This window comes from Tamandua tetradactyla, chromosome 1 (assembly GCF_023851605.1).
Source record: "Tamandua tetradactyla isolate mTamTet1 chromosome 1, mTamTet1.pri, whole genome shotgun sequence".
NCBI lineage: Eukaryota > Metazoa > Chordata > Mammalia > Pilosa > Myrmecophagidae > Tamandua > Tamandua tetradactyla.
Window position 1 is genome coordinate 34,284,883 of NC_135327.1, and position 26,762 is coordinate 34,311,644.

The 26,762-nt window shown below is 38.7% G+C and overlaps 1 long non-coding RNA gene across 1 annotated transcript in view; it reads right to left on the reverse strand.

Moving 5' to 3' along the window:
- Window positions 1-2,610: 2,610 nt before the first annotated feature.
- LOC143644731 (uncharacterized) overlaps window positions 2,611-26,762 on the reverse strand; it is a 104,592-nt gene continuing 80,440 nt past the window's right edge. The window contains exons 3-4 of the long non-coding RNA XR_013156836.1: window positions 25,760-25,807; window positions 2,611-2,718 (exon numbers count right to left, since the gene is read on the reverse strand). This is a non-coding gene — a long non-coding RNA (uncharacterized LOC143644731). The remainder of the gene's footprint in view (window positions 2,719-25,759; window positions 25,808-26,762) is intronic.

Here is a 26,762-nt window from a genome sequence, read left to right on the forward strand (position 1 = left end):
CGGAATCTCTCAGCCATTGACACTTCATTTTGTCTCATTTCTCTCTTTCCCCTTTTGGTTGAGAAGGTTTACTCAATCCCTTGGTATGGAGTTCCAGCTCATTCTAGGATTTCTGTCCCATGTTGCCACGCCCCTGGGAGTCATGTCCCACATAGAGAGGGGAAGGGCAATGAATTTACTTGTGTTGGCTGAGAGAGAGAGAGGCTACATCTGAGCAACAAAAGAGGTTCTCTTGGGGGTGACTTTCAGACCTAATTTTCAGTAGGCTTAGCCTGTCCTTTGCAAGGTTAACTTCCATATGAACAAATCCCAAGATTGGGGGCTCAGCCTATTGCTTTGGTTGTCCCCCTGCTCATGAGAATATCAAGAATTCTCCACTTGGGGAAGTTGAATGTTTCCCTTTCTCACCATTACCCCAAGGGGACTGTGCGTATACTTTTTTATTCACTGTTCTAATCCTTCTGGGATTTGTTGAGGCATCACTCTGGACAAACCTACAAAATCTCATGCCCTACTGAAGGTTCCAGGTACTTATGGTGTTCAGTTAAGCTGTCCACATAAGTTTTATTAGGAAATGCACTAGGCAAAATATAAATTTTGTACCAAATAAACATTTTTTGCTTTAGTCTCACACATAAGTTAAAAGTTTTAAAATATTAATTGCTATCTATTTTCAACACCCTGTATTATTGACATTCTTTTGTTCTTCCTCATGCAGAACATTTTTAAATCTGTACATTTAATCATTATCATTATATACTCTAGGCATTCCTAGATTATACCATCTGTCTTTATTGTATATCTTTCCTTCTGATTTCATTTGTGCTCCCAGGCCTCCTCCTCTATCATTATCACATTCAGCTTCATTCAATGTTCTAACATTATTGTATTACAGTTAGGTAGTCTTGTGCTATCCATTTCTGAATTTTTATAATCAGTCCCATTGCACAATCTGTATCCCTTCAGTTCCAATTAACCATTAGCTACCCTATTTCTATCTCCTGATGACCTGTGTTCTTAACAGAAATATTCCAGGTTCATTCATTATGTTAGTTCATATCAGTGAGACCATTCAGTATTGGTCCTTTTGTTTCTGGCTAATCTCACTCAGCATAATGTCCTTAAGGTCCGTCCATGTTGTTAAATACTTCATAACTTTATTCTGTCTTACGGCTGCTTAATATTCCATCTTATGTATACACCACAGCTTGTTTAGACACTTGTCTGTTGATGGACATTTGGGCTGTTTCCATCTCTTGGCAATTGTAAATAATGCTGATATAAACATTGGTGTGCAAATGTCTGTTTGTGTCTTTGCCCTCATGTCATGGAAGCTTGGGTCTGAAGCCAAGAAACCTTGGCCAGGAGAGTGGACCCACCCATACACATGGAGAGGGTGAGTTTATCCTGAAGGGCGAGGATGAGTCTCCCCTCTCATTGCAGTGGAAGAGTTGTGCAGCCTCGGGCCTTGGAAAAGGTGTAGCATGCTCCTTGGGGGACTGGGAGAGCCTGGCTGCCACCACATGGAGGGGTTGAGCGTGTGCCCCAGAAGTGGCAGAGAGCCCAGGGTGGCCCTGATGCCTGGAGAGAGTGGAGCTGAGAGGTGTTCTCCTCGATGTTCCCGAGGTTGATTTGGAAAGAGGCGGGCCACTACATGGGCCCTTGGAAGGGGTGGGACTGCCACTTTCTAAAGCCGAAGGATAAATGACTTTCTGACTTTGAAATCCCACGGAGCTTGCCCTGCAGGTTTTACATCTGTGTTTCTTCCAATTTCTCCCTATGGAAATGAAAATCTGTATCCTGTGAATATCCTCCTTTGCATATTGGCACCGGACTTGTTTTGAGATTCACAGGTCCACAGCAAGAAGAGAATATTTTGCACCTGTTTAAGGTGATGTTTGTAGTTGCCAAGTTGACAAGGGGTGGACATTTGGTAGTTAGATTCAGTTGTCAACTTGGCCAGGTGAGCGTACCTAGTTTTGTTGCTGCCAATGGTGCATGAACCTCATCTGTTGCTGATTTACATCTGCAGTCGGCTAGGAGGAGTGCCTGCTGCAATGAAGGACGTTTGACTTAATTGGCTGGTGCTTAAATGAGAGACCACAACGTAGCACAGCCTAAGCAGCTCAGCGTTCCTCATCTCAGCATGCACAACTCAGCCCAGGCCTTTGAAGGTGCAGAAAGAAGTCACCCCCAGGGAAAGTTGTTGGAACCCAGGGGCCTGGAGAGAAAACCAGCAGAGACCATCCTGTGCCTTCCACGGAAGAAAGAATCTCAGTGGAAAGTTAGCTGCCTTTCCTCTGAAGAACTAACAAAATAAATCCCCTTTTATTAAAAGCCAATCCATCTCTGGTGTGTTGCATCCCGGCAGCTAGCAAACTAGAACAGTTCCTGTTTAAAATCTATTTTTAATTTTAAAGAATTATATGGATTGTTCTATTGAAGCTTAAAGGTTAAGCAAATTAGCTAAGGGAGATTGTCCCTTGAATCTCCCTTGAATCCACTTAAATCCACTTCACACTTGGCATCTGCATATTTGTGTCTGTACAAGTCAGGATTTTCTAGGGAAACAGAACTAACAGGAGATAGCAGCAAATATGAGATTTTATAAAGGTATCTCACACAACTTGGGATGCATGAGTCCAAATTCTGTAAAGTAAGCTTCAAGCTGAAAGCTCCGATGAAGGTCTTAATGAATCCCTAGGAAAGGTTAGCTGGCTGAAGCAGAGAGAGAGAGGGAGAGAGGGAGAGAGAGAGAGAGAGAATTAATTAAGTATTGCTAATGGTGAAAGACATTCCCCTTGGCCTAGGTTTGATTACCTATTGCAGAGGTAATCAACCATAGATGAAATCAATGGTTTAATTTAATAAACCAGTCTTCTGGTTTACTAACCAGCCATGAAATGTCCTTGCAGTAATGGTTAGGCCAGTGCTTCCTTCACCAGAAAACTGAGCACCATCACCTGGCCAAGTTGACACATGAACCCAAACCATAATAACTGTCTAAGAGATACTGCAAAGGTAACACATCTAAACCCAAACTCCTGATTTCCTTCCCTAATCTGCTCTTCCTGCAGTCTTCTACATCTCAATAGTGGCAACTTCATTCTTCCAGGGCTGAGGCCACGAAACTCTGGAGTCATCCTTGATGCCACTCTCTCTTACTCCATTACTGCTTAGCAAATACTTACAGCTCTTCACTAAAAGATCTGCAGGATCCAGGCAGGCAATGGTGGCTCAGTGGCAGAATTCTCACCTGCCATGCTGGAGAATTGGGTTCAATTCCCGGAGCCTGTCCATGCCAAAAAAAAAAAAAAATCTGCAGGATCCAACCACTCTTCCCCACCTTTCCCACTGCCACCTCTAGCTGAGCTATCATCATTTCTAGCTGAGATGATTGCAAAACAGTACCCTCCTCTTCCTTTGCTCCCCCCAAAGTCTGATCTGAAAAGAGCTGGAAGTGATATGTCTCTCCCCTGCCTGAAGTCCCTAACATCTTCCCATCTCAATTGGAGTAAAACCAGAGTCCCCCAATGATATGCCCAGCAAGCCCTGAAAGCACTGGCCTCTGTTGCCTCTGATGTCATCTGATCTCTCTCCACCTTGCTCCCCATTAATTTCCCTTGGTCTCCCTTGCTCCCCACACACAAGCCTTTCTGTCCCTACAACATATTGAGCATTTGCCCACTAAAACGCTTTCCACTTGCTGTTCCCTCTGTCTGGAAAATTTTTCTTCCAGATACCTTGCTTATTTCATGTTTCCTTCCCAGTGAGACCATTCCTGAACACCCTATTTAAACTTGCCACTCCTTGCCACAACACCTTGATCTCACCACCCTGCTTTATTTTCCTCCATGGCTGTATGTTCCCTTTGTTTTTCATCTCCTCCGTGATAGCAGGAACTTTTTATTCAGTCCTGTATTCCACACATAGAATGATCCTGGCAAATATTTGTTGAATGATTAAATGAAAATCTCACTTCCCCTCAGTAAAGAGTAACTGAGAATGAGTTGGGCTTTCTTAAAATTGAATTGTTTCTTACTTTTTTCTCCCTTTCAAATGTAAACTAGTATTTCAGATGATTCACAATCAAAACAAGCAAAATTATGTCTTTAAATCTCTCCCAGAATATCAACCAGTTGCATCCCCCATCCCACAATGTCAATGCACTTTTCAACGTGAAGAAGTTAGAATGATCATTGCCCAAATATCTCTGAGGATTGAGAGAATGATCAAATGATAGGGAAGAATTGTAACAGAGAAGTTAGAATTTAACAAATAATGATTACTGAATCATTACATAGATATTTCTTTTTAGTTTCCAGTGTATTAGAGTAGCCAGAAGGAAATACCTGAAATTGTGAAACCATAACACATACTATACTTTGAAATTTACTCTATACCTACATGTTAAACTGTACTTTGGAATTTATCACTTCTTTGTATATATATTTCACAATGAAAAATGTTTTAATAAATTCTGTCCTGAGGAACGTGGCACAAACTCACTTCTTGCAGTGGGCCTACTTCCATATCCTAGCTAATAACCTGAATGAATATTGCTTTGCTGATGTGGAAATGATGGTCTGTTGAATAGTCACAAATACCCATTTATTTGACAGATCTAACTAATGAAGAAAACCTTTTGGGTACATTTACAAAGCCCAGCAGTGACTACCTTTGATTAAGAATAAAATATTATAAATATTCTTTTATTTAATATTATAAATTAATAAAATATTCTTAATCATTTGAAACATTCCTTTATTTGGAAGGAATTTTTAAAAAATGAATACTGTAGACTGTTTAATGAGCACAGTGCTGAAAGCCTCTGTCACATAAAGGAAAGGAACAAAACTAGCAGTAGTTCTGCTACTACTTTGAGTTGTCTGACATCTTGTTTGTTTCAGAAGTTGGCCTCCCACAGCAGGCCAAGCCAGATCTTAGTTGAAAAGAGACTTAGAAAATTTATTACTTACTGTTTCAATGATCTATTTCTGTAAATACATACACAACACACACTCAAAATATAGAGGATGAAAACAGAAACAATGATTTGTTGTGGTATTAGCTGGGTTTCTGGGTGGCCAGAGAGATACAAAATGGCTTCCCACACATGGATGATAGTTCATGCTGGCTTTTGGCTGGGAGTTCAGCTGGAGTTGTTGGACACGATGGCTACAAAGAATGCCCCTCTCTTCATGTGGTCCCAGAACCTCTCCATAGGGTTATCTTGGGCTTCCTCTTGATGTGGTGGCTGGGTTACAATAAAGAGTTTTTCAAGGGTCAAGCCCCAATGTATAAATACTTAGCAAGCCTCAGTATGCATCATACCTGCTAATATCTCATTGGCAGGAGCTAGTCAACTGTAATAAATTACTGCACCTGTGAATTGGACTGGTATTGCTTTGGCCACATTATCAGGTTGAGAACAGTGCCAAGAGAAGCAAGAGGAAAGATGGAAAAGAAAATAAGTATTTCTCCAAAAGTGAAGAAGCAAGCTGTACTGTGGCACATGTTGAGATATCCCTAAATTATTTCTATATCTTTTAGTATTTATCACAATAAAATGAGCCACCAAACTCATTCTCTTGTCTAACAGAACTGCTGCTATACCTGATGTATTCAACCACCAGCTATGTAGTTTGGTTATTTCATTTTCTGTCAGTGATTTTACTTGAGTTGCTAACATTGTGAGAAGTCTGAGAGAAGTGAGGGATCCTCTCCCTCCAAAATTTAATAAACTCACATAATCAAAATTCTGCATATGGTGGTGCAATGGTGGCTCAGTGGCAAAATTTTTACCTGCCATGCTGGAGACCTGGGTTTGTTTCCCAGTGCCTGCCCATGTAAAAAAAAATTCTGCATATTATTTCAGGGGCCCACATAACCCCCAAACTTCCAGTCACAGACCCCCCCCCCCAATAAGAAATAAGACCTTGGTATCACCCATATTATATTTGCTGAGTTCCTAATAATTAGGAATATCTATTTCTTCTTTTTTGTACATTCCCAAAGTCTGCAAATTATGCTTGAAAACTTAATAAATAAAATAACAGTTAGCTAAATACACTTTGAAAACCACTCATAACAGATGCCATTAAATGAGCAAGATATTTACCTTGCTTTTCTGAATACCACTGAATTCTATTTAATGTCTCAGAATGACCACATTTTGTGAATTCAATGGGTCAACTCTTCTTTCTAATAAGTATCATGGAGCCAAAGATACACTCAGGGCATATGGAAGTTGGTATCAGTCAGTTTTATTGACTAAAAGTGTCAATGTTCAAATAATTTTTAGAGATTGGTTAACATCTCCATTGTAGAAATGAGGACACCAAAGCCTATCTTGTAAAATGACTCATGTAAGGTCACATGGTAGCAGTGTTTGGGCAACACCCAGTGCTACTCTTCCCATGTGTACCAAATTCTGCATTTGCTTCAGCATGTGTTAACTGCTCTGTGAAGTGTTAGATACTGCGGCAGATGAAAAAATCTGAAGATCACATTTGGAATACAATATGGTCAGATATAAAAAACTAGAGAATGATTTAATAGGAGACATGAATGTGATCATGTATTGAGCAAGGATGACACCGGGATTTCACAATGAAACATCTTTTTCTTTTATTCTCCTCTTACATCTGCTCAGTGGGGGCAGAGAGGGGCTTTTTCCTTGCCAAGAGGTAAAAACCAGGCAGTTCTCTAGCCTTTTCTGCTCCTTCCTATGAAATAGCTAAGGTAGTTTGGAATTATGTATTCCCAGAAAAACATATTCTTAAACTTAATCCATTTCTATGGGGAAAAACTCTTTTAAGTAGGGCCTGTAGATGAGCTTACTTCAGTTAAGGTATGGCCCAACCAAATCAAGGTGGCTCTTAATCCTATAACTGGAGTCTTTCATAAGCAGGATGAAATTCAGAGAGAAAGAAAGTCAAAGAAAGCAAGAAGCTAAAGGCCAACAAAGCCCAGAAAGGAAGGGGAAGACTAGGAGTGCCTGCCATGTGACAGAGATCCAAGAATCACTGGCAGCCAGCTCCAGAATGCCAATCTTCAGGAAGAAAGCATCACCTTTTTTTTTTTTTTCAATAACATTTTTTTTATTAAAAAAAATTAACTAACACAACATTAGATATCAATCCATTCTACATATGCAATCAGTAATTCTTAATATCATCACATAGGTGTATGGTCATCATTTCTCGGTACATATGCATCGATTTAGAGAAAGAAATAGCACGACAACAGAAAAAGAAATAAAGTGATAACACAGAGAAAACACAAATAAAAATAAAAAGTACAAAAATATATGAGAAAGAAAAAAAAACAAAACAAAAAAACTATAGATCAGATGCAGCTTCATTCAGTGTTCCAACATAATTACATTACAATTAGGCAGTATTGTGCTGACCATTTTTTTTTAGATATCATACCATTCTACATATGCAATCAGTAATTCTTAACATCATCACATAGATGCATGATCATCGTTTCTTAGTACATTTGCATCGGTTTAGAAGAACTAGCAGTATAACAGAAAAAAATATAAAATGTTAATATAGAGAAAAAAAATAAAAGTAATAATAATAAGAACAAAACAAACAAAACAAAACAAAACAAGAACCTATAGCTCGGATGCAGCTTCGTTCAGTATTTTAACATGGTTACTTTACAATTAGGTATTATTGTGCTGTCCATTTTTGAGTTTTTGTATCTAGTCCTGTTGCACAGTCTGTATTCCATCAGCTCCAATTACCCATTATCTTACCCTGTTTCTAACTCCTGCTGAACTCTGTTACCAATGACATATTCCAAGTTGATTCACGAGTGTTGATTCACATCATTGGGACCATACAGTATTTGTCTTTTAGTTTTTGGCTAGACTCACTCAGCATAATGTTCTCTAGGGCCATCCACGTTATTACATGCTTCATAAGTTTATCCTGCCTTAAAGCTGCATAATATTCCATCGTATGTATATACCACAGTTTGTTTAGGCACTCGTCTGTTGATGGACATTTTGGCTGTTTCCATCTCTTTGCAATTGTAAATAACGCTGCTATAAACATTGCTGTGCAAATGTCCATTTGAGTTTTTGCCCTTAATTCCTTTGAGTAGATTCCCAGCAATGGTATTGCTGGGTCGTATGGCAATTCTATATTCAGCTTTTTGAGGAACCGCCACACTGCTTTCCACAGTGGTTGCACCATTTGACATTCCCGCCAACAGTGGATAAGTGTGCCTCTTTCACCGTATCCTCTCCAGCACTTGTCATTTTCTGTTTTGTTGATAATGGCCATTCTGGTGGGTGTGAGATGATATCTCATTGTGGTTTTGATTTGCATTTCTCTAATGGCCAGGGACATTGAGCATCTCTTCATGTGTCTTTTGGCCATTTGTATTTCCTCTTCTGAGAGGTGTCTATTCAAGTCTTTTTCCCATTTTGTACTTGGGTTGGCTATCTTTTTGTTGTTGAGTTGAACAATCTCATTATAAATTCTGGATACTAGACCTTTATCTGATATGTCGTTTCCAAATATTGATTCCCATTGTGTAGGCTGTCTTTCTACTTTCTTGATGAAGTTCTTTGATGCACAAAAGTGTTTAATTTTGAGGAGTTCCCATTTATTTATTTCCTTCTTCAGTGCTCTTGCTTTAGGTGTAAGGTCCATAAAACCGCCTCCAATTGTAAGATTCATAAGATATCTCCCTACATTTTCCTCTGTTTTATGGTCTTAGACCTAATGTTTAGATCTTTGATCCATTTTGAGTTAACTTTTGTGTAGGGTGTGAGATATGAGTCTTCTTTCATTCTTTTGCATATGGATATCCAGTTCTTTAGGCACCATTTATTGAAGAGACTGTTCTGTCCCAGGTGAGTTGGCTTGACTGCCTTATCAAAGATCAAATGTCCATAGATGAGAGGGTCTATATCTGAGCACTCTATTCGATTCCATTGGTCGATATATCTATCTTTATGCCAGTACCATGCTTTTTTGACCACTGTGGCTTCATAATATGCCTTAAAGTCAGGCAGTGCGAGACCTCCAGCTTCGTTTTTTTTCCTCAAGATGTTTTTAGCAATTCGGGGCACCCTGCCCTTCCAGATAAATTTGCTTATTGGTTTTTCTATTTCTGAAAAATAAGTTGTTGGGATTTTGATTGGTATTGCATTGAATCTGTAAATCAATTTAGGTAGGATTGACATCTTAACTATATTTAGTCTTCCAATCCATGAACACGGTATGCCCTTCCATCTGTTTAGGTCTTCTGTGATTTCTTTTAGCAGTTTTTTGTAGTTTTCTTTATATAGGTTTTTTGTCTCTTTAGTTAAATTTATTCCTAGGTATTTTATTCTTTTAGTTGCAATTGTAAATGGGATTCATTTCTTGATTTCCCCCTCCGCTTGTTCATTGCTAGTGTATAGAAATGCTACAGATTTTTGAATGTTGCTCTTGTAACCTGCTACTTTGCTGTACTCATTTATTAGCTCTAGTAGTTTTGTTGTGGATTTTTCCGGGTTTTCGACGTATATTATCATATCGTCTGCAAACAGTGATAGTTTTACTTCTTCCTTTCCAATTTTGATGCCTTGTATTTCTTTTTCTTGTCTTATTGCTCTGGCTAGAACCTCCAACACAATGTTGAATAATAGTGGTGATAGTGGACATCCTTGTCTTGTTCCTGATCTTAGGGGGAACGTTTTCAATTTTTCCCCATTAAGGATGATATTAGCTGTGGGTTTTTCATATATTCCCTCTATCATTTTAAGGAAGTTCCCTTGTATTCCTATCCTTTGAAGTGTTTTCAACAGGAAAGGATGTTGAATCTTGTCAAATGCCTTCTCTGCATCAATTGAGATGATCATGTGATTTTTCTGCTTTGATTTGTTGATATGGTGTATTACATTACTTGATTTTCTTATGTTGAACCATCCTTGCATACCTGGGATGAATCCTACTTGATCATGATGAATAATTCTTTTAATGTGTTGTTGGATACGATTTGCTAGAATTTTATTGAGGATTTTTGCATCTATATTCATTAGAGAGGTCGGCCTGTAGTTTTCTTTTCTTGTAATATCTTTGCCTGGTTTTGGTATGAGGGTAATGTTGGCGTCATAGAATGAAATTAGGTAGTTTTCCCTCCACTTCGATTTTTTTGAAGAGTTTGAAGAGAATTGGTACTAATTCTTTCTGGAACGTTTGATAGAATTGACATGTGAAGCCGTCTGGTCCTGGACTTTCCTTTTTAGGAAGCTTTTGAATGACTGCTTCAATTTCTTTACTTGTGATTGGTTTTTTGAGGTCATCTATCTCTTCTTGAGTCAAAGTTGGTTGTTCATGTCTTTCCAGGAACCCGTCCATTTCATCTAAATTGTTGTATTTATTAGCGTAAAGTTGTTCATAGTATCCTGTTATTACCTCCTTTATTTCTGTGAGGTCAGTAGTTATGTCTCCTCTTCCATTTCTGATCTTATTTATTTGCATCCTCTCTCTTCTTCTTTTTGTCAATCTTGCTAAGGGCCTATCAATCTTATTGATTTTCTCATAGAACCAACTTCTGGCCTTATTGATTTTCTCTATTGTTTTCATGTTTTCAATTTCATTTATTTCTGCTCTAATCTTTGTTATTTCTTTCCTTTTGCTTGCTTTGGGGTTAGCTTGCTGTTCTTTCTCCAGTTCTTCCAAATGGATAGTTAATTCCTGAATTTTTGCCTTTTCTTCTTTTCTGATATAGGCATTTAGAGCAATAAATTTCCCTCTTAGCACTGCCTTTGCTGCGTCCCATAAGTTTTGATATGTTGTGTTTTCATTTTCATTCACCTCGAGGTATTTGCTAATTTCTCTAGCAATTTCTTCTTTGACCCACTCGTTGTTTAGGAGTGTGTTGTTGAGCCTCCACGTATTTGTGAATTTTCTGGCACTCTGCCTATTATTGATTTCCAACATCATTCCTTTATGGTCCGAGAAAGTGTTGTGTAAGATTTCAATCTTTTTAAATTTGTTAAGACTTGCTTTGTGACCCAGCATATGGTCTATCTTTGAGAATGATCCATGAGCACTTGAGAAAAAGGTGTATCCTGCTGTTGTGGGATGTAATGTCCTATAAATGTCTATTAAGTCTAGTTCATTTATAGTAATATTCAGATTCTCTATTTCTTTGTTGATCCTCTGTCTAGATGTTCTGTCCATTGATGAGAGTGGTGAGTTGAAGTCCCCAACTATTATGGTATATGAGTCTATTTCCCTTTTCAGTGTTCGCAGTGCATTCCTCACGTATTTTGGGGCATTCTGGTTCAGTGCGTAAATATTTATGATTGTTATGTCTTCTTGTTTAATTGTTCCTTTTATTAGTAGATAGTGTCCTTCTTTGTCTCTTTTAACTGTTTTACATTTGAAGTCTAATTTGTTGGATATTAGTATAGCCACTCCTGCTCTTTTCTGGTTGTTATTTGCATGAAATATCTTTTCCCAACCTTTCACTTTCAACCTATGTTTATCTTTGGGTCTAAGATATGTTTCCTGTAGACAGCATATAGAAGGATCCTGTTTTTTAATCCATTCTGCCAGTCTATGTCTTTTGATTGGGGAATTCAGTCCATTGACATTTAGTGTTATTACTGTTTGGATAATATTTTCCTCTAACAGTTTGCCTTTTGTAGTATATATATCATATCTGATTTTCCTTCTTTCTACACTCTTTTCCATATCTCTCTCTTCTGTCTTTTTGTATCTGACTCTAGTGCTCCCTTTAGTATATCTTGCAGAGCTGGTCTCTTGGTCACAAATTCTTTCAGTGACTTTTTGTCTGAGAATGTTTTAATTTCTCCCTCATTTTTGAAGGATAATTTTGCTGGATATAGGAGTCTTGGTTGGCAGTTTTTCTCTTTTAGTATTTTAAATATATCATCCCACTGTCTTCTAGCTTCCATGGTTTCTGCTGAGAAATCTACACATAGTCTTATTGGGTTTCCCTTGTATGTGATGGATCGTTTTTCTCTTGCTGCTTTCAAGATCCTCTCTTTCTCTTTGACCTCTGACATTCTGACTAGTAAGTGTCTTGGAAAACGCCTATTTGGGTCTAATCTCTTTGGGGTGCGCTGCACTTCTTGGATCTGTAATTTTAGATCTTTCATAAGAGTTGGGAAATTTTCAGTGATAATTTCTTCCATTAGTTTTTCTCCTCCTTTTCCCTTCTTTTCTCCTTCTGGGACACCCACAACACGTATATTTGTGCGGTTCATATTGTCCTTGAGTTCCCTGATACCCTGTTCAAATTTTTCCATTCTTTTCCCTATAGTTTCTGTTTCTTTTTGGAGTTCAGATGTTCCATCCTCCAAATCACTAATTCTATCTTCTGTCTCTTTAAATCTATCATTGTAGTTATCCATTATTTTTTCTATGTTTGCTACTTTATCCTTCACTTCCATAAGTTCTGCGATTTGTTTTTTCAGTTTTTCTATTTCTTCTTTATGTTCAGCCCATGTCCTCTTCATGTCCTCCCTCAATTTATCGATTTCATTTTTGAAGAGGTTTTCCATTTCTGTTCGTATATTCAGCATTAGTTGTCTCAGCTCTTGTGTCTCATTTGAGCTATTGGTTTGTTCCTTTGACTGAGTCATATTCTCAATCTTTTGAGCATGGACAGTTATCTTCTGCTGCTGGCGTCTGGGCATTTATTCAGATTTCTCTGGGTGTTGGACCCAGCAAGGTTGTAAGATTTTTCTGTGAAATCTCTGGGATCTGTTTTTCTTATCTTGCCCAGTACGTGGCGCACGTGGCACACATTTGTCTCAAGTGTTTGGAATGGGTCTCCCCCAGTCACCGATCTCCGTGGCCTGGGGATTTCGGATCCAATTCTCTCCGTTGGTTCAGAGGCCATGCGTGGTGGGGGCGTCAGCTGCCGCGGCTTGAGGGGACCCTGTGGCTGGTTGCGGGCCGCAGCGGGCCTGGGGGATTCCCCACCGGACCAGGAAGCCGCCCGTGGGGGGTGGGGGCTACCGCGGCTTGGATAGCCCTCCTATCCGAGACTCGTATCCGCGGACTCGAAGCAGAGACTCGAAGCCGCCTGCAAAAGAGGGGTGCCACCTGCCTCGGCTTGGGAAACTTGCTTCTCCAATACTCTCAGCGGGCCCGGAAAGGAGGGAGGGGGTAGCTCGGACCACCGCAGCTGCCGCTGATTGGGAAATCGTGCGCTGCTCGGGGGTCTCACCGCAGCCGAGTCTCGCAGTCAGTCTAGCCAGCCCAGACTTTGGATAGCCCTCTGATCTGAGATTCGTAGCCGCGGACTCAAAGCCGAGACTCGAAGCCGCCCGCAAAAGAAGGGCGCCGCCTGCCTCGGCTTGGGAAACTTGCTTCTCCGATACTCTCAGCCGGCCCGGGAAGGAGGGAGGGATTAGCTCGGACCGCCACAGCTGCGGCTGCTCGGCAAATCGCGCGCTGCTCGGGGGTCTCGCCGCAGCCAAGAGTCGCAGTCAGACTTGCCAGCCCAGACTTTGGATAGCCCTCTGATCCGAGACTCGTAGTCGCGGACTCGAAGCCGAGACTCGAAGCCGCCCGCAAAAGTGTGGTGCCGGCCGCCTTGGCTGGGAAGCTTGTCTCTCCGCGTCTCTCAGACAGCCCGGGAAGGAGGGAGGGATTAGCTCGGACCGCCGCAGCTGCGGCTGTTCGGGAAATCGCCCACCGCTCAGGGATCTCACTCACTGCAGCCGAGTTTCGCAGTCAGACTAACCAGCCCAGACTGGGTTATGCTGTGTGTCCATTCCCTGCTGTAGCCCCGGGAGCTGTTCTGTACTGTTTCTGTTCACCTATTAGTTGATTTGGAGTCGGAGGAACTAAGACACATGTACCTTACTAAGATGCCATCTTGGATCCCCCAGCATCACCTTTTTGATGCCCTGATTTGGACTTTTTCCTAATTTCAAACCATGAAATAATAAATTCCCATTGTAAAAGCAAGCCCATGCATTTTATTTGCTTGAGAAGCCAAAAAATAAAAAATAAAACAGTAGTCCTAGAATTACCTTAAGTCACAAATACAGTCTTGACTCAGAAAGGTAAAGTTCTGGCCCAAAGAATTAGTCTACTTTTTCAATCTTTGTTCAAGTATATACCTTCCTAATAACCTACCTGTGCCCCCACCAGACCTATACTGATGGAGTTTCCTTGAGGGATGAAGTTGGTTGGCTTCTTTTCTACTACATTCATCTACATGTAAGTTGAGGGGATGGGATTGGAGTGGACAGTGATGTTCTTACTTAGCTGGAGCTTGGTATTGTCATGAGCTGACTCCACCGGCTCCAGGCTTGGTGGGTTTGTACCAGACTTTTTTTTTTGGTGTGTGGTCCGGGAATGTACCAGACTATCTTGGGGGCACCTAAAGTGCCAACTGCTGTTGTGCTTCCTCCCCAATGGGATGCCTCCCTGCCACCAATTCTTTGGGCAGTCCTCTCCCCCGCTGAATCTCACCAGTCAAATCCCCTTTTTCTCCTAGGCAGTCCTCTTGGGAAGGACTGTAAATGGTTCCAGGCCAGTCATTCTTCAGGATCCTTGCCCCACTGTCAACAGAAATTGAGTTACACGCCGCTACAGTTCTCCACTCTCCTTCACTCCCCTGCCACAGATCCCCATGGCTTTCTAATGCTGTCTGCAGAAAATATATGTCATCTTACTTCTGAGCCTTCCCACTGGATCCCGTTCTGTAGGTTTGAGGTCAAGGAGGGGGTTTTTCCAAAGAAACCCTATAAATCCCCTCCAACCTCCTTTTCTACTCTCTCAACTCTTTGGTATTCTTGAAATGAGTTGGAGTTCAAAAGTCAGAAAACAAGTTCTTAACTAATTTTGAAAACTCCTCCAGGAAGTCTTACACCCAATTTGGTATTTGAGGTCTTGAGTTAGGTCCAAGCTTCAATTCATACATCCTGGTACATAAGCCAGGAGGAGTATGGTACAATAAAGATGAACACTTCCTAAATGAACATCAATAATAAGAGAGTTACTTGATTGAAGATGTGAATCTTAGGGTGTGCATAGAAGGAAGTGGGATGCATATGTATAGTATGAATGTGCATATGTATAGAAGTGTGGTATATGTGTGTATACAGTGAGGTCTGTGTGTAGTGTGGCATATGTCCCTGTGTGTGTGTGTGTATGTGTGATGAGTGATGGGGAGTGAATATTAGTGGTGTGTGGGTGAGTGTGCATGAGTGGGTGAGTGTGCATGAGTGTGCATGGGGGAGTGTTTTAAGCGGGATATGTGCATGTATATGCATGAGTAGCAGGATTGGTATAGTGGTATGTATGTGAGTAGCAGATGTGTGTGTCATGCTGTGTATATAAGGCAGTTGTCTGTAGAGGGTTTTATATGTGTGTAAGTGGGGTTGTGTGTGTGTAACCAGTAGGAATTTGTCTAGGAAAGGTGTTTGTGTGAAGAATACATGTGTTAAGTAGTGGTATGTATGTATGTGAAGTTGCGTGTGTGATCCATACTAATGGTGTATGTGTGCTTATGAGTTGTGTGAATAGCCAGATGTCTGTGTGTAGTGTATGTTGTGGAGGTATTTAGTGGAATTGTGTAAGTGGTGAGATGTGTAGGTAGTGCAGTTATGTGATGAATGTGGGGTGTAAGGAGTGGAGTTGTGTGTGTAGGGGTTCACAATAGCATGTTTATAGTGGAATATGTATGTGTGTGCAAGAAGTGGGGAGTGTGTGATTAGAGGGATTATGTGTGTTGGAATGAGTCATCAGTATGTGTGTGTTCAGTAGGGCGAATGTGGAATAGGATTCTGCATGTGTAATGGGGTCGGGTATGTAGTGTGGAATGTCTAGTGGGGTTGTGTGTGTTCTTAGTGCATGTGTGTGTAGATAGCAAAGCCAGAGTCACAGAAAAATTGGGTCTGTGGAGAGAGAAGAGAATGAAGTAAGTATGCAAGAAGACTGAGAGATGAGTTCTGAAGGTGAAGAGTTACCATATGCAATGCCTTTGCAGAACTTAGTTCCGTGTTATCATTCACTCAACAAATATTGGGATAGTGTGAATGTGCATATGCGTGTGTATGTGTGTGTGTGTGGTTGTATGTCCACAGCAGTGAACAAAGGGCCCAGCTGCTGTCATGGAGCTCCACAGTCTCAAAGCATATGGGAAAGAACATGGAAACATGCAGTAAATTCTCTCTACTATTGAAGCCCTCTGAATGTGAGTGCTGACACCTGTTGATACCTGACCAAGCCAACAACCCAAAGACTCTGGAACATGTCTGGATATTCTCTGTGGCAGAACTCAGGATTTGGTGCTTTAATCCATTGGGGTACAATATAAACCTCTTCAGCAATTGGAACCAATTTAGTCTCTCCTGGATTCTGGACCCCTCAAATCTTAACCATAGGTGATGATGCATGCTCTAAAATTTTCTAAATCAGAAAATTCCAGGATCAAAAGAATAAAAACATAGTGAAAATATCATATTTTCCCTTATTTTTCAATTGTCTTTTCCTTTGTAAATAAAGACACTTGTATTAGAATAATTTCTAAAATGAACTTTCATCTGTGAACAGCATTTTGATTCAAAATGATAAAGGTGAACTGTACTTTGACTTACTTATTTCTGCTAGCTATCTGAATGTTAATATTACCTAATATTTTCACCCAAACAAGATGGCCTTCTGAAAGAAAGCAAATCCTACTAGAATGGCTTAAAAACAAGCAACAATAAAAGAAATTTGACAATACCAAATGTTGGAAAGGATTCAGAGCAACAGAAACTCATTCATTGCTTGTGGGGAATGCAAAATTATACAGTCATTTTTGAAAACTGGTAGCTTCTTGTACAATTAAACATAGACTTAGCACACAACCAGCAATCACACTCATAGGTGTTTACCAAAGTGAAAAGATAACTTATTTTCACATAAAAAATTGTATGCAAATGTTTATATCCATTCTACTCATGATCACCAAAAAACTGGGAGTACCAAGATATCTTTAACAAATAAATGGATAAACTCTGTTACATTCATACAATGGAATAGTGTTAATTGATAAAAAGGGATGGGCTACTGTATGAATTTTAAACGCATTTTTCTAAATGAAATAAGCCAAACCCCAAATATTATTCCATTCATATGACATGCTGGAAATGGCAAAGCTATAGGAATGGAGAACAACAGTTTCCAGGGATTTGTGGAAAAGGAAGATAACTAAAGGAGACACAAGGGAAACTTGTAGAATGGTGGAACTCTTACGTATGTTATTGAAATTATGACTATACAATGACACTGTGATTTTCAAATCCATACAGAATGAAACTTACTGTAGGCAAATTTTAAAATAATCATTGTTATACTCATTGATGACTACTGAGAGCTTTCCCTCTAAGACCATGAACAAGACAAAAATGTCCATTTTCACCACAGGTGTTCCCCATTATACTGGAAATGCTATACAGAGCAATCAGGCAAGAAAAAGAAATAAAAGGCAACCAAATTGGAAAGGAAGAAGTAAAATAATCTCTATTTGTAGATGATATCACCCTCCTATATGTAGAAAATCCCAGAGAATACTCAAGAAAAATTACTAGAACTGATCAACAAATTCAGCAAATTTGAGGAGACAGGACCAAGATCAAAAAATCAATTGTGTTTCTATACACGAGCAATGAAAGAATCAAAGAGGAAATCAAGAAAACAATTCTATTTACAAAAACATTTTTAAAAAGGCTGCTGAAAGGCTGCTGGCATCCAGGGTTCCTCTGTCATATGGGAAGGTACATGGTGATGATTAATGGTCCTTCTCTCTTGGGTTGTTTTCAAAGGCACACTCTCTCTTCTCTGGAGGCTTTTCTCTGGATTTCATCTTAGCTTCTCCAAACTCTCTGAGCTTTATCTGTCTTTTGTCCTCTCATAAAGGACTCCAACAAGGGGATTAAGACCCACCTTGAATGGACTGGATCACATTTCCATGTAAACAACCTAATCAAAAGATCCCACAAAAAAAATGGACTGCCCACACAGGGATGAATTTAAAAAACATGGACTTTTACAGGGTACAAAACAATGTCAAGCCAGTACACTATCCAAAGCAATCAACAGATTCAGTGCAATCTCTATCAAAATTCCAGAAGCGTTTTGCAGAATGTAAAAGTCAAACCTAAAATTCATATGAAATTGCAAGTAGTACCAAATAACCAAAACAATCTTGAAAAAGAACAGCGTTGGAGGAACAACCCTTCCTATTGCTGGTTTGAAAAGACTTATGTGCCCTAGAAAAGCCATGTTTTAATCCTAATCCCATTTTGTAAACACAGCCATTTCTTCTAATCCCTATTCAGTACTGTAGGTTGGAGACTTTGATTATCTCCTTGGAGATGTGACTTAATTAAGTGTGAGTATTAAACTTGATTAGGTGGAGATGTGTCTCTACCCATTCCAGGTGGGTCTTGATGAGTTTACTGGAATCCTTTAAAAGAAGTATTTGGAGAATGCCACAGAGCCATGAAGCAGAGTTCACCCCCCAGCAACCTTTTAAGATAAGAAGCCTTGGGGAGCTTCATGAGGCCTGGAGAGAAAGCTTTCAGACAATGCTATGTTTGCCATGTGCCTTTCCAGATGAGAGAGAAACACTGAACTTCATCAACTTCTTGAAGGTATCTGGATGCCTTAGATTGGACATTTTTATAGACTTGTTTTAATGGGACACTTTCTCAGCCTTAGAAGTGTAGACTAGCAACTTATTAAATTTCCCCCTTTTAAAGGCTATTTCACTTCTGGTATATTGCATTCCAGCAGCTAGCAAACTAGAGCACTTCCTAATTTCAAAATTTGCTAAAAACCAAGCTATATTAAGCAAAAGTGTATGGCACTGACATAAGAATAGATATATAGATCAATATAATAGAACTGAGAGTCCAAAAATAAACCCACACATTATGGCTAATTGATTTTTGACATGGGTGTCAAGTACATTCAATGGGTAAAGAACTGTCTCTTCAACAAATATATTGGAAAAACTAGATGTCAATATGCAAAAATAACAATAATAAAAAAGAATAGGACACCTCCCTCACCCCATATACAAAAATTTATTCAAAATGGATCAGAGGATTTTTATATATGACTCCAAAAGCACAAGCAACAAGAGAAAAAATAGATAAATTTGACTTCATCAAAAGTTAAAATCCTTGTACATCGAGGGATGTTATCAAGAAAGTAAAAAGACAATCTACAAAATGAGAGAAAGTTATTTTGATTTGCAGTTCCATGATTGTTAATGATGTTGAACACCTTTTCATATGCTTATTGGCCATTTGTATATCCTCTTTGGAAAAATGTCTGCTCAAATGTTTTGTCCATTAAAAAAAATTCAGTTATTTGTCTTTCTGTTATTGAGTTGTAGGATTCTCTTATTTATTGTGGATATTAAGCCTTTACCATTTATATTATGTACAACTAAGGATCCATTAGCATATATACAAGGCCATGATTTTTGCCTCTTCACTCTCTTCTAAAAGTTTTATGGTTTTAGTTCTTCTATTTCATTCCTTGAGTTAATTTTTGTATATGGTGTATAGGTAGGAGCCCAAATTGATTCTTTTGTATGTGGAGATCTAGTTCTCCAATATCATTTGTTGAAGAGATTATTTGCCCATTACATGTATTTGGGACACGTTGAAAATCAATTCCACTCTGGAAAGCAATATACCAGAAACAGAATGGCTTTTAAAAACGGGAATTTATTAAGTTGCAAATTCACTGTTCTAAGGCCATGAAATTGTCCCAATTAAAGCAAGTCTATAGAAATGTTCAACCTAAGGCATCCAGGGAAAGATATCTTGGTTCAAGAAAACCAGTGACGTTCAAGATTTCTCTCTCAATTGGAAAGGCACAAGGTGAACATGGTGGCATCTGCTAGCTTTCTTTCCCAGCTTCATGAAGCTCCCTCAGGGATGTTTTCTTCTTCATCTCCAAAATTCTCTGGCTGCACAGGTTCTGTCCTGGGTCTAAAAAGGGACTCTGTCCAAAATGTTTCCTCTTTTAAAGGACTCCATTCAAGGCCCACCTGGAATGGTTGGAGTTACATCTCCCTCTAATCAAAAGTTAATACCAACAATCAGGTGAGTCCATCTCCATGGGAATAATCAGAAAGCTCCCAGCCAGCAGTATTGAATGAGGATTAAAGGACATGGCTTTTCTGGGGTTCATACAGATTCAAGCCAACAGACTCCACCCTTTGGGTCCCCAAAAGACATGTTCTTTCCAAATGCAAAATACATTCATTCCATCACAATATCAGAAAGGCTTAAATCATTTCAGTAACAATACAAATATAATACAAAGTCAGAAACAGTACAAAATCTCACTGAAGTTACAGGAATGGTCTCTCCTAAGGCAAAATTCTCCTCTGGCTCTGGACCTGTAAAACTCAGAACAAGTTGTTTCCTACCAACATACAAAGGAGGAACATTCATAGGATACATATTTCGATTTGCATGGGGAAAAATTGGAAGGAACACAGGGGTCACCAGTCCCAAGCAGTTTTAAAAAATGCAGGGCAAAGTACATTAGATTTCCCAAGTCTGAGAGTCATTTGTCCTTGGGGCTTTAGAAAGTGGGAGTCCCACCATTTCCAAAGACCTACACAGTGACCCACCTCTGTCTGAATGCAACCTTGGGGGACATTGGGGAGACCACCTTTTTCTCAGTTTCACCCTCTCCAAGCATTAGGCCATACCCAGGCCTTCTATCATCTCCAGCATACATGCTCAACCCCTCCATGTGGTGGCATTCAGGGTCTCCCTAACCCCCAAGGAATGTGATCTACCCTCTCCAATGCCTGAGGCAGCACCATTCTTCCACTGCAATGAGGTGAAAGGCCCATCTTCTGTCTTTGGGGCACACCCACCCTCTCCATATGTTTGGGTGGGTCTGCTCTCCTTGTCTGAGGTTTTTTGACTCTAGACTTTTGCTTCTATAGTTCTGCCTCTGAAGTTATTTTTCCTCCAATGTATCCCTTTTCTGTCTGTCCAGATTGGCAATGGTTCTATTCATACAGATCCTGCGGCACTCTTGTTGGCTTTGTATGGGGTCATGCCCATCAGACATAAGGATTTTCCACAAATCCTTCCTGGATAACTCCATCTCCAATCCTGGCTTTCTCTGAAATGGCTGACTGGTTCCACATTTGGTTAAATCTTCTTGTGAAGCATCATTCTCTGAGGTCTCCCTTCCTGGAAGCCCAGAATTTTCCAGAACATCAATTTCTGGCTTCTTTGTACCCAAGAGTTCAGTTCCCAGCTTATTTCTTTCCTGTCACATTTTGCTATAAGCTGCAAGGAGAAACCAGGCTACCCTTTCCACATTTAACTTGGAAATCTCTTCTGCTAAATATCGAAGTTCATGGCTTTTAAAACCTGCCTTCCAGCCAAAATCATTAGTGAATTTTTCCAGATTATCTGCCATTTTAAAACAAGGATCACCTTCCTTCCAGTTTACTATAGCATATATCTCATTTATGTCTACAGCCTCATCATAAGTATCTTTAGAGTCCAGATTTCTACCAAAAGTTTCTTCAAAGCATTTTAGGCATTCTCTATCAAGCTTCTCACAAATCCTCCAAAATATTCCCTTTATCCATTTCAAAAGTCGTTCTAACATGTTTGGTATTTGTAAACCACAGCAGCATCCTGCTTCTCTAGTACCAAAATCCGTTTTAGTTTTCTAGCTGCTGGAATGAAGGCAGAAATTGGATTGCTTTTAAAAGGGGAAATAAGTTGCTAATTTACAGTTCTAAAACCATAGAAATGTCCAAATTAAAGCAAGTCTATAAAAATGTCCAAATTAAGCCATCAACATGAGGTTACCTTCACTCAAAAAAAGACCCATGAAATTCAGGGTTTCACTCTCAACTAGAAAGGCACATGGTGAACATGGGGACATCTGCTAGCATTCTCTCCAGGAATCTTTTTTCATGAAGCTCCCCCAGGGTTTTTTTCCCTCTTCATCTCCAATGGTCTCTGGCTGTATGGGCTCTTGTGGTTCTCATGATTCCACTAGATCTCTACTTTTGTTCTAAAAGGGACTCTCTCCAAATTCTCCAAATGGGGAAGTTGAATTTTTCTCCCTTTCTCCCCGTTCCTCCAAGGGGACCCTGCAAATACCTCTTTATTCACTGTTCAAATTACTCAGGGATTTATTGGGGCATCACATTAATCTGGTCCTATTTACAGCTTTGTAAAATGGCACAAGAATAGATGAAAGTTCAAAGAGAAATTGCATCATTATTACAGAGAAAGCAAGAACTAGTTTTGAACTGGACCAAGATGAAAAGGACCAGAAAAATACATCTTGTCTGGTACGAGAACATAAAAAACTTTTAGATGAAAACAAAATCCATTCTACTTATTACCAGCAATGCAAAAACGACTAGAAGTCATGAGAAGTCAGCAGCAAAAGCAACAAGGCACTTCATGATTCTCTGGACATTTAAAATTTTAAATATGCAAAGAAATACTTGTTTTTTAAAGGAAAAAAACCCTTATAATGACAGTTCATGAGTTATATTCTGAATGCCAACTGCCTATATTTGCTGCATTTGTTTAATCAATATTTGGCTATTCTCATGGTGGAATTCAACTGCCTCATTGCCTAACATTGGAGTACCTGTGACTTGAATAAGCAGCAGTTCTCAACTTCAAAACAGATGCTTGGAACTGTGGCTTTCTGTGTATGCTCATTGTTTGAAAACTAGGCTAACAAAAATGGGGTATCAAACCAGCTTCTACATGCAAACATTGTCTTATTCTTGTATGTCATCTCAAAAAAGTAATAATTTTATTCCAAAAGATACCATAAACCAAGGAAAGACAGGATAATATATTCTAGAAAAATTGATGGCACATCATAGAAATATAGAATCTTTAGGAATAGTCCCATGAGGGTCTTGATCAGTACTGAACTCAGTTCCATCCATAAAATATTTAAAGGTAAGTGGCATCTGCTGTATTTAATGAAAGTAATTTTACCTGGTTTCACTAGACTAAAATTTGATTATGATACATTGAACAAAATGGAACTCTTTTATAAGGGGAAAATTTTAAATTAATTCTGGGATTGTGTGTTTGTGTGTTGAAACTATAAACCTTTTTTGACTTTAATATTATTCTCTTAAGTGAAATTAAAAGGCAAATGAACATGATCCAGCTTAAATGATCATATCTTCTTGTAATGATTATTGGATTGTTTTACTGTATATTTGAAAAACTGAAGAAAAGTAATGGAAAATGAAAATACATTAATCACTATCATTGTACACTCTAGGTATTTCTAGATCATACCATCTCAGCCTTCATTGTCTGTCTTTCCTTCTGGTTTCATATGTGCACCAGCACTTCTCGCTCTATCATTCTCACATTCAACTTCATTCAGTTTACTTACATTATTGTGCTACAATCAGGTAGCATTGTGCTATCCATTTCTGAATTTTACAATCAGTCCTGGTGTACAATCTGTATCCCTTCAGCTCAAATTATCCAATATCTACCCTATTTCCAGCTTCTGATAATCTGTGTTATCAAGAGAAATACTGAAATTCTCCAAGTTCACTTATTAATGTTAGTTCATATCAGTGAGGCCATACAGTATTTGTCCTTTTGTTTCTTGCTAATTTCACTCAGCATAACATCCTCAAGGTTCATCCACGTTGTTACATGCTTCATAACTTTATTCTGCCTGCATAGTATTTCATTGTATGTATGTACCACAGCTTGGTTACCCACTCATCTGTTGATGGACATTTAGGCTGTTTCCATCTCTTGGCAATTGTAAGTAATGCTGCTATAAACATTGGTGTGTAAATATCTTTTTGTGTCCTTGCCCTTGTGTCCTCTGAATAGATACTTAGCAATGGTATTACTGGATCATATGGCAATTCTATACTTGGTATAGAAACTACCAAACTGCCTTTCACAGCATTTGTACCATTTTACATTCCCACCAACAGTGGATAAGTGTGCCTCTTTCTCCACATCCTCTCCAGGATATGTCATTTTCTGTTTTTTTTTTTATTGATAGTGGCCATTCTAGTAGGTGTCAGATGATAACTCATTGTAGTTTTGATTTACAATTCCTTAATAGCCAGGGAAGTTGAGCATCCTTTCATGTGCCTTTTAGCTGTTTGTATTTCTTCTTCTGAGAAGTGTCTGCTCATGTCTTTTGCCCATTTTGTAATTAGGTTGTTTGTCTTTTTGTTGCTGAGTTGAAAAATCTCTTTATATATTCTGGATACTAGACCCTTATTTGATATATGGTTTCCAAATATTGTCTCCCATTGTGTAGGCTGACTTTCTACTTTCTTGACAAAGTTCTTTGGTGCACCAAACTGTTTAAATTTTAGGAGTTCCCATTTACCTATTTCTTTCTTCCATGCTTATGCTTTGGTTGTAAGATCTAAGAAACTGCCTCCTGTTGCAAGTTTTATAAGATATTTCCCTATATTTTCTTCTCAAAGTTTTATGGCCTTAGCTCTAACATTTACATTTTTTATCCATTTTGAATTAATTTCTCCAAGCACCATTTATTGGAAAGGCTGCTCTGTCCCAGGTGAGTTGGCTTGACTGCCTTTTCAAAGATCGATGAGAGGGTAAATATCTGGACACTTTATTTGATTCCGTTGATCAGTGTATCTATCCTTATGCCAGTACCATACTGTTTTGACCACTGAAGCTTCATAATATGCCTTAAATTCAGGGAGTGTGAGACCTGTGACTTCATTTTTCTTTCTCAAGATGTTTTTAGCTATCCATGGCACACTGCCCTTCCAGATAAATTTGGTTATTGGTTTTTCTATTTCTGCAAAGTAAGCTTTTGGGATTTTAATTGGTATTGTATTGAATCTATAAATCAATTTAGGTAGAATTTGATATCTTAAGTATATTTAGTCTTCAATCTATGAACATGGTATGCCCTTCCATTTATTTAAGTCTTCTGTGATTTCTTTTAGCAATTTCACATTGTTTTCTGTGTGTAGGTCTTTTGTATCCTTAGTTAAACTTATTCCTAAATATTTTATTCTTTTAGTTGCAATTGTAAATGGAAAAAAAATGTCAATTTTTTAACACTGACCCCATCAGGCTCCCTGGTGTGGGATACTCTTAATATGGGAGTTACCAGAGGAAGAAAAGCCACACAGGAAAAGGGTAAAATTGAACACTGTAGGCAAGGGAGAAAGAGGACTGAAAGCTGTGGTGAAAAGGCAGCCCTGAGAGTGGGAGAGAAGTTGAATAAATGATATCCACTGAGGAGGAAAATTTACATAAAAAAACGATAATAGGGTATACTCTTAAAAATTGCAGCACAAAGCAAGGGCAAGAGATAGGTGAAGATGACCTGAGAAAATCAACTCTCAGGATAAACATGGGCTTCTTTAAAGGTTCATATGGTTGGGACCAGGCATTGAAGAACAGCCTTCGCATAGAGACAATCCATGATAAAACTCTAGGCAAGAGAAAGACATTGACTTCCAGAGTTACCACATCAAAAAACCAAATGCCCAGACAGCAAGATGAATATCACTAACCAAAGAAACAAAAAGATATGGGCTGATAAAGGGAAAAAATTAAAACTTCAGAGGAAACACAGACATTGGAACACTAATCAAATCTAAATCAATTCAAGGAACTAAAGGAAAATACAGATAGAAATAAAGTAAATATGGCTATAGAGAAAAAGGACATTGAGAACACATGTGTGTCCAGAATGCTCACCTTCCATGCGGGAGACCCAGGTTTGATTCCTGGACCGTGCACCTCCCCCTGCCAAAAAAAATAAAAAGAATTAGAAAATTTAAATAGGAACATAACATATGAGTATGAAAAATACAATCATGTAGATTATAAATATACTAGAGGCATACAACAGCAGATGTGAACAAGCAGAAGAAAGTATCAGTGAAATGGAACACAGGTCAATCAAACTCCTATGGCTGGAAGAACAGATAGAGAAAAGAATTTTTTTTAACTGAACAAAAATGAGCTTTAATGTCAATTATGGAATAGAAAAAACAGTATAAATATAATAATGTCATTTTATTAATTATAATAAAAGAAAAACAATATATTTTTAAATAACAGGGTAATTGTGTGAGAGGTATATGGAAGCAGTACTTTCTGCATGATTTTTCTGTAAATCTACAGCTTCTGTGATTAAACGTGCCAACCAAGTAGCCTATTTCTAGAAAATCTGTCTTACATTTGCAGAAAAACAAAAGCTGTGGGAGTTTTCAACCCCAGATTGGCATGATAAGAGATGCTATATAGACAATATGCCACATGAAGAATTGTTGACATCAGGAAAGTTTTTGTTGTACATATGTTCCTAGAATAAAAAAATTTAAAAAGAGTAACTAAAGAGATGATGACAATGAAATGCAATGTGATGTTGGATATTATCTAACAAAGGAGGAAAAAAGGCTAAAAGGGAAATTACTAAGCAATATAAAATAGAGCTATAGATCAATTTTTACCATCAATTTTAAATTTCTTGAACTTGATAATTGTACAAAAATGTCACCTATATAAATAGCCTAATTCATAGGAAATGTACATTTCTTCAGGAAGCATGATATATGTAATCTACACTCAACTGATCACAAAATGAATTGATAAATTGACAGATATATAGAAAAAATGGATAGGTAAGTTGATAGAGAGATGGATAGATAGGAAATATGGCAAAGTTGGCAAACTGTTAAATTAGTAGATCTGGAGA